This window comes from Schistocerca americana, chromosome 5 (genome assembly GCF_021461395.2).
Source record: "Schistocerca americana isolate TAMUIC-IGC-003095 chromosome 5, iqSchAmer2.1, whole genome shotgun sequence".
NCBI lineage: Eukaryota > Metazoa > Arthropoda > Insecta > Orthoptera > Acrididae > Schistocerca > Schistocerca americana.
In genome coordinates, this window is record NC_060123.1 from 285,261,187 (window position 1) to 285,269,876 (window position 8,690).

The window sequence follows — 8,690 nt, forward strand, 5'->3', positions numbered from 1 at the left end:
ACAGGCAATTGAAGCAATGCAACGACGAGAGTTGAAAATTTGAGCCGGCCCAGAACGCCAACCGAGATGCTCCGCTTCTCTAGAACGGTTGCCTTAACCGCCTCGGCCATCCGGACAGGCTTTCTGTCAAGTCCATATTCCCAGCTTCTCTCTCGCCGCACTGCAACGACCCCTGCCCACTAACCTCCTACTCCCAGATGTCTGATTCCCGTAGGAGCTCAGGCGTTGGTTGTGCGTCCACACTGCAACTTTTTCGTCAAATGGCCATCGCGGCAATAGGTTTACAGATGCGAGTGGTGCCTGCTCTGTCGCACTTGTCTATTTCATGTATTTAGTGTTAAGCAGATTTTGTAATTTGCGCTCGTTTATATCCTGTACATTTGAAATACTTATTGTACCCTAATTCGCTTTCATTCTCATCCTATGTAGTCGAATTAAATCGGGTGACGCTGCGGGAATTAGATTAGGAAATGAGATGCTTAAAGTAGTATATGAGTTTTGCTCTTTGGGGAGCAAAATAACTGATGATGGTCGAAGTAGAGAGGATATAAAATGTAGACTGGCAATAGAAAGTAAAGCGTTTCTGAAGAAGAGAAATTTGTTAACATCGAGTATAGGTTTAAGTGTCAAGAAGACGTTTCTGAAAGTATTTGTATGGAGTGTAGCCATGAATGAAGTGAAACATGGATAATAAATAGTTTGGACAAGAAGAGAATAGAAGCTTTAGAAATGTGGTGCTACAGAAGAATGCTGACGATTAGATGGGTAGATTATATAACTAATGACCGTGCGGCTGGTCCCGGCGGAGGTTCGAGTCCTCCCTCGGGCATGGGTGTGTGTGTTTGTCCTTAGGATAATTTAGGTTAAGTAGTGTGTAAGCTAAAGGACTGATGACCTTAGCAGTTAAGTCCCATAAGATTTCACACACATTTGAACATTTTTGAACATAACTAATGAGGAGGTATTGAATAGAATTGGAGAAAAGAGAAATTTGTGGCACAACTTGACTAGAAGAAGGGATCGGTTGGTGGGGCATATTCTGAGGCATCAAGGGAGCACCAATTTAGTATTGGAGGGAAAAGTGGAGGGTAAAAATCGTAGATCCACTTCCTTACCGCTTTCCTTTTCCCCTAGTACCCCCTTTCTTCCTCCCCTCCCGCCTATCCCCCTTACGCACTTCCCTCGCTATTTTCTCATAATTTCATTGATTGCCCAGATGCTATTGTTAGAATAATTATTGTTTATTTTATTGGTTAGTAGGGTGCTGCATGTGAGCTTATTGTTACGTAATCTAAATGCACATCGCATATACTGGTCTATTTCATTTCAATCAAACTGTAAAAATTTTAGGTTTGCGGATGTCTTTCATTTGCATTTGCCCCAATTATGCTACGAAGTGGCAGCACGATGTATACTGTACTTTCAACGACTTTTTTAATATATTTCATGGCCTACGGCATGTGGGTTGTACCCCCTTTGGATTTATATTTTAGGCATTAGTATTGCATTGTGTTTTATTTAGGAAGATTATCATACTTGCAAACCGTGTGTACATGCCACTTACGTTATGTAATTATTTTTCGTACTTTGCTTGTGTTTAAGGTAGTGGATTACTATGGAAACAACCTTTCACGAAATACAAAAATCACGGTCTGATGAGGGCGTCACTTCTCCGAGGTTTACTGGTGGCTTCTAACTTGATCTGTATCATTTGTTGACCACCTTCAGTGATGTTCACTTGAGACCAGATATATACCTACCGGCGTCGTTTACTCCTTTCTTTTTTTGCGTGTATTTAACTTTTCAAGCTTTGGTATGTAACGTATGCAATACATTTGTACTTTGCGCTCGTACTTAATCTAAATATGTTTTTGATGTATTGTAACTTTACTTTTTACTCATAGGTTGGTTCGAAAAATGAGTATTAACTCGAAACTGATCAAGTACTGAATAAATACACTCCTGGAAATGGAAAAAAGAACACATTGACACCGGTGTGTCAGACCCACCATACTTGCTCCGGACACTGCGAGAGGGCTGTACAAGCAATGATCACACGCACGGCACAGCGGACACACCAGGAACCGCGGTGTTGGCCGTCGAATGGCGCTAGCTGCGCAGCATTTGTGCACCGCCGCCGTCAGTGTCAGCCAGTTTGCCGTGGCATACGGAGCTCCATCGCAGTCTTTAACACTGGTAGCATGCCGCGACAGCGTGGACGTGAACCGTATGTGCAGTTGACGGACTTTGAGCGAGGGCATATAGTGGGCATGCGGGAGGCCGGGTGGACGTACCGCCGAATTGCTCAACACGTGGGGCGTGAGGTCTCCACAGTACATCGATGTTGTCGCCAGTGGTCGGCGGAAGGTGCACGTGCCCGTCGACCTGGGACCGGACTGCAGCGACGCACGGATGCACGCCAAGACCGTAGGATCCTACGCAGTGCCGTAGGGGACCGCACCGCTACTTCCCAGCAAGTTAGGGACACTGTTGCTCCTGGGGTATCGGCGAGGACCATTCGCAACCGTCTCCATGAAGCTGGGCTACGGTCCTGCACACCGTTAGGCCGTCTTCCGCTCACGCCCCAACATCGTGCAGCCCGCCTCCAGTGGTGTCGCGACAGGCGTGAATGGAGGGACGAATGGAGACGTGTCGTCTTCAGCGATGAGAGTCGCTTCTGCCTTGGTGCCAATGATGGTCGTATGCGTGTTTGGCGCCGTGCAGGTGAGCGCCACAATCAGGACTGCATACGACCGAGGCACACAGGGCCAACACCCGGCATCATGGTGTGGGGAGCGATCTCCTACACTGGCCGTACACCACTGGTGATCGCCGAGGGGACACTGAATAGTGCACGGTACATCCAAACCGTCATCGAACCCATCGTTCTACCATTCCTAGATCGGCAAGGGAACTTGCTGTTCCAACAGGACAATGCACGTCCGCATGTATCCCGTGCCACCCAACGTGCTCTAGAAGGTGTAAGTCAACTACCCTGGCCAGCAAGATCTCCGGATCTGTCCCCCATTGAGCATGTTTGGGACTGGATGAAGCGTCGTCTCACGCGGTCTGCACGTCCAGCACGAACGCTGGTCCAACTGAGGCGCCAGGTGGAAATGGCATGGCAAGCCGTTCCACAGGACTACATCCAGCATCTCTACGATCGTCCCCATGGGAGAATAGCAGCCTGCATTGCTGCGAAAGGTGGATATACACTGTACTAGTGCCGACATTGTGCATGCTCTGTTGCCTGTGTCTATGTGCCTGTGGTTCTGTCAGTGTGATCATGTGATGTATCTGACCCCAGGAATGTGTCAATATAGTTTCCCCTTCCTGGGACAATGAATTCACGGTGTTCTTATTTCAATTTCCAGGAGTGTATATGTTTTATTCGCAATTCTGGCTGTCTTTTATACATCATATCTGTAACTGATCTTAGAGGATACAGTAAATCTGTTAATATTTGTAAACAGTCTCGGCTGAGATAGGCCCATACCTTATGTCGTTCTGTCAACGGGGACAGGTCTGGCAGTTATGGGGAAGATTGGGGTTAGTGTGTGGCTTCAGGAGTTGACATGACCCGTTGAGTTCCTTGTGGTGAGGTTTTTGTCTACCTCTGAGTCGCTGGGCTGAGATTTTCTGCTGCAACGCTACGTATTTTGGACTATAATAGTAACTGCATCAGGTTTAAATTTTGATCAAATAAAAGATATTAATTACGCAAGCATTGTTTCATAGAACGTGCCTCTAATGCTTCTGCGAGCGTGACAATCTTTAGTGGGAGTCATCTGGAGAGGGAGCATGCAGGCAGTCCATTAGAAGTATTAAATCAATTTTCTGATGTAATTACTAATAAGTTGGGAGTAACTATCAAGACTGAGTATAAGAGCCAGCTAAGTCACCAAATCCTAGTACAACAATTTCTGTAAAAGTGAAAGAGTTGCGGAATATTCTAGATCAATACTTGTCTTTATATGCATCTCCGGTGTTTTGGTGAAAATTCTTACTCGCCAGGAGTACGGACCGGTACTTGACCACCGGTTGTTGAATTGGAAGGTTGTGTTAGAATCTGTTCCTTTACTTGATTTGCACAATAGTTTCATTTGGACTTTGGTCGCCCAGTATTTCTCAGTTTTTGATTTAAGCTCTTACTGTCTTTAGCGCCGACTAAAGCTATCTGAATATAATAGCGTGCCATTTGGCTTAACCACTGGTGCTGCGGTGTTGTTTTGGGCTATTCGACTATTGGACGATCTAAAGTACAAGCCTCCGTATAACCATTTGATGTTGTAGTGATTTACAGTAAAAATTTTGAGAAATATCTGAGTCATGTGCTCCAGGTTTTGTGCACCTTCCATGAAACTAGACTAACGGTAAAACCATCCAAGGTTAACCTAGCTCACCCGGACATTACTTCTCTTGAGCAACAGTCTTCTCTGGGGAAATATAGTGGACCAATAGCAAATGAAGGCCTTTTATGTTTCCTTCTACGAGGATTAAGAAAGGAATTAGGCGTTTTCTGGGATTGTTAATTGTTTGCAAATTTGTGTCCAGTTTGCACAATTGTATGCCGCGCTTGAACAAGTTGCGGCGGAAACTGGAAATCTTTAGGTGGACCGAGAGTCAGCAAAGAAACATTGGGTATTCTAAAACGTGTATTGGAAAATGCCCCACTGTTAGTGGTGCCAAATTTGAGTACGAGTTCATATTCCAGACAGATGCGTCCAAGTCCAGAATTGCCAGGGCATTGCTGCAGGCGTGTGAGGGGGAGGGAAGAACAGTGCCATACAATTCAAGGTTGTTAACCGAGGTTGGAGAAAGAAATTACTCTATTTAGGTGGGAGCCTTAGCGGTTTTGTTCGGACTGGAAATATTTCGGTTCTACTTAGAGCACAAAGAATTTAGCCTAGATACGGATAAGCATTTCGTGGGGCTTGGCTTGCCGTCGGAAAACCGATAGGATAGCCCCCCAGACAGTAAAGATTTCGGTCTTGCAATTTCAGGTTATCAGAGGCCTGTCTGCTCTGCAAAGTAGAATAGGTGGTGATCTGTGACATCTCTGTCGAAAGAGCACAGTGCTAGTGCACGCTTAAGTGTTTCGAGCACACCGTTCATCGTACATTGTTGAACATGGAGCTCCGCAGCGGACCATCCTCACGTGTCCACCTGTTGACCAAAATTTAGCGTCAATTACAATTAAAGTGGGCACGGGACCTTCGGGACTCGACCGTTAAACAATGGAAACTTTTTGGTTCTTCGAGTGACTCACATTTTTGGTACACTAGGTCGATGGCCGTCTCCACAAACGCCGCCACCGAAGTGAATCGTGGCGCGAGACGTGCAGCGCTCCACGGACACATGTAGGTGGGAGCAGTATTATGCTGTGGGAGAGATTCTCCTGCGCTTGCATGGGACCTATGGTAGTAATCGAAGACACGCTGACAGTTGCGAGGCAACTGCGTACCTTCATGCTTGATGCCTTCCCCGACGGCGATGTCATCTTTCGGCAATATAACTTGTAACCTTCCCACAAAAAATATTGAAATAAGTATTATGGATAGTGATTCTAATTTTTGTGTAACCTCAGAACAAAATTGGTTCCCATTTAATGTACCCACAAAATTCTTTTCTCATTTAATGTAAGCTCGAAACAGAAAAATTCCTAAACCTCGTAATAAAAAATAAATTCAGTAACCTGGTAAATTTTGGACGACAGCAGTGCTGCGTCATGGCCCTGTAAGATCATTCTGAATAAAAAAGCAAAAATTCTTACCTCAATAGAGCCGCCAACTATCTGCTCTTACAATAACTTTTTCCGGCACAGCTCTGTGCAATGCTGGCCGATAGATTTGTCATTTATGAAAGGAAGCAACTGATTTTCTTTTGCAACAATCGGAATTATCATGGATTGGAGAAATTAGTAAATTCTTTAAATTGAAATGAATGCTTGTTAGAAATTACTTTATATGACAAACATTATTATTAGGACTCTTCAGGCTTTCCCGGCGATCTAATGACATCTTGGGTTGTCGGGTGTTCTGCCGGATATCAGCGTCGTACTTGCACGATATTTCGGTCACGTAGCTCGAGACCTTCATCAGGTGCGACCTGAGACTGCTCCTCGAGTGGACCTGGTCCAGTATTTATGCCTATGGACTTCCCCCTCCACCAACGGCTGCAGGCGCTTCCTCTGTGGTCCGCGCCCATTCCCTGTGACCCGCTGGAGCGTTGCTGCTCCGTTTTCCGTCCGCTGCGGTTCTAGGTGTTCCCTCTGCGGTCCGCGCCCACCAAACGCGCTCCTGGGGGTTTCATCTACGGTCTGGGGTACCAGGCGTTCCCCCTGCGGTCCGCGCCCGCTCACCACGACCTGTTGGAGCGTTGCCGCTCCGTTTTTCATCTGCTGCGGCTCTGGATGTTCCCTCTGCGGTCCGCGCCCACCAGTCCCACTTCTGGGTGTTCCATCTTCGGTCTGGTGCTCCTGGCAGTCCGTCAGGGGCTCGTTTACCATCTCCATGTGTCTAGTTCTTCTGTTTGTGTAGTGTTGCAGCTGGCCCCGTTGCTCCTTTAACAATTCCAGAGCTGGATCCCAGGCTCTGCTTAGCTGGTACCCTGTGTCACGATTCATAAGATCGTCAGCCATTTTAATCTCAATCGATTCTCTTATGACACTGTCCCAAAATCTGGGTGTTTGTGCTAGAATCTTGGTATCCTCATACTTCATGGCATGATCTAGCTCTAGACAGTGTTCAGCAATGGCTGACTTAGTCACCTGTCTTAATCTAGTGTGCCTCTGATGTTCTTTGCACCTGATCTCCACAGTTCTTGTCGTCTGGCCAATGTAGGACATGCCACATTGACAAGGTATATTGTAAATCCCTGGTTTTCGTAACCCCAGGTCGTCTTTGACACTCCCCAGCAGTCCCCCGATCTTGTTGGATGGACAGAAAACACACTTGATATTGTGTTTACGCAGGATCCTACTGATTCTGGCAGAAATAGAGCCAGCATAGGGCAGATATGCCACCTTCCTTGCTTCATCTTGGTCTTCTTCAGGAACCTGTGGTATAGTGGCTGGTCGGAGTGCCCTCTCAATTTGTCTGTCCATGTATCCATTCTTGGAGAAAACTGTTTTGAGACGTTCTATCTCTATGGGTAGATTCTCTTGGTCTGATAGGGCACGTGCTCTGTGGACCAAAGTCTTCAGAACCCCATTCTTCTGTGCAGGGTGGTGACAACTGCTGGCCTGCAGATATAAATCAGTGTGTGTAGGTTTTCGGTACACACTGTGGCCAATTGATCCATCTGCTTTCCTCTGGACTAGTACATCCAGAAATGACAGCTGGCCATTCTTCTCCAGTTCCATGGTGAACTTGATATTAGGGTGGCATGAGTTAAGATGTTCAAGAAACTCATTGAGCCTGTCCATCCCATGTGGCCAGATCACGAAGGTGTCATCCACATACCTAAAGAAGCATGTGGGTTTAAATGTGGCTGTCTCCAATGCCCTCTCCTCAAAACTTTCCATAAACATGTTGGCAACCACAGGGGACAGTGGGCTGCCCATAGCTACACCTTCAGTTTGCTCGTAATATTGGTTTCTGTACAGGAAATACGTGGATGTCAGTGTATGACTGAACAGGTCCAACAGAGCACCATCAAATTTCTCTGCAATCAGTTCTAGTGAGTCCTTCAGTGGGACCCTGGTGAACAGCGATACCACATCAAAACTAACCATGATGTCCGAATCTGTGATGTGCAGTTGCTTGAGGCGTTGCAGGAAATCTTCTGAGTTGCGGATGTGGTGAATACATTTCCCCACATATGGAGCCAGGAGACCTTTCAGGTACTTGGCGGTTGTGTACGTAGGTGCCCCAATATTACTGACAATAGGACGTAGGGGCACACCCTCCTTGTGTATTTTAGGCAGACCATACAGTCTGGGTGGCACTGGCGCTTTTTCCCGTAGTTGTCTGATGATCTTATCGGGCATCCCTGTTTCCTTCAAGAGAGTACTAGTCTTCTTGGCCACCTTGTCCGTGGGGTCACACTCCAGAATTCTGTATGGAGGGTCCTCCAGAAGTTGGCGTACTTTCTCATCATAATCCACTCGCTGCAAGATGACAGTGGAGTTCCCTTTGTCTGCTGGCAGTACCACAATGCTGTTGTCTTCCCGTAGTTTCTTGAGTGCAAGCCTCTCCTCGGTTGTGATGTTCGATTTCGGCGGCCTGGCCTTGGTGAGGGCCCTGCAGGTCTCTCGGCGGACTTCCTCTGCCACATTAGGTGGAAGTGTGGCTGCAACTTGCTCTACTGCACTGACGAAACCTGAAATGGGTACGTTTCTAGGGGTCGTAGCAAAGTTGAGACCCCTGCTGAGTACCTTTAAGGTTGTATCATCAAACTGTATGCCACTCAGATTCGTCACCGTGCGTGTCTCTTCCATCTGCTGTGCTTTCTTGCTCATGCGGTCAAACTTTGCAGATTGGCAAGATGAGGCATTCCTTCTAGCACACTCAGCTAAAGACCAGGAGGCACGGTCTACCCAATCCCAATCTTCTCTTGTTAAGGAAGCTGCCATGTACAGATGAATGTGTAACAGCTCCCTGGCCACAACATCTAACCTGTGGCGCATATCTCGAATCCTCTCTCTCACCAGTGCCATGCTAGCTCTGCGTTTTATCTTGTTCGCCGCT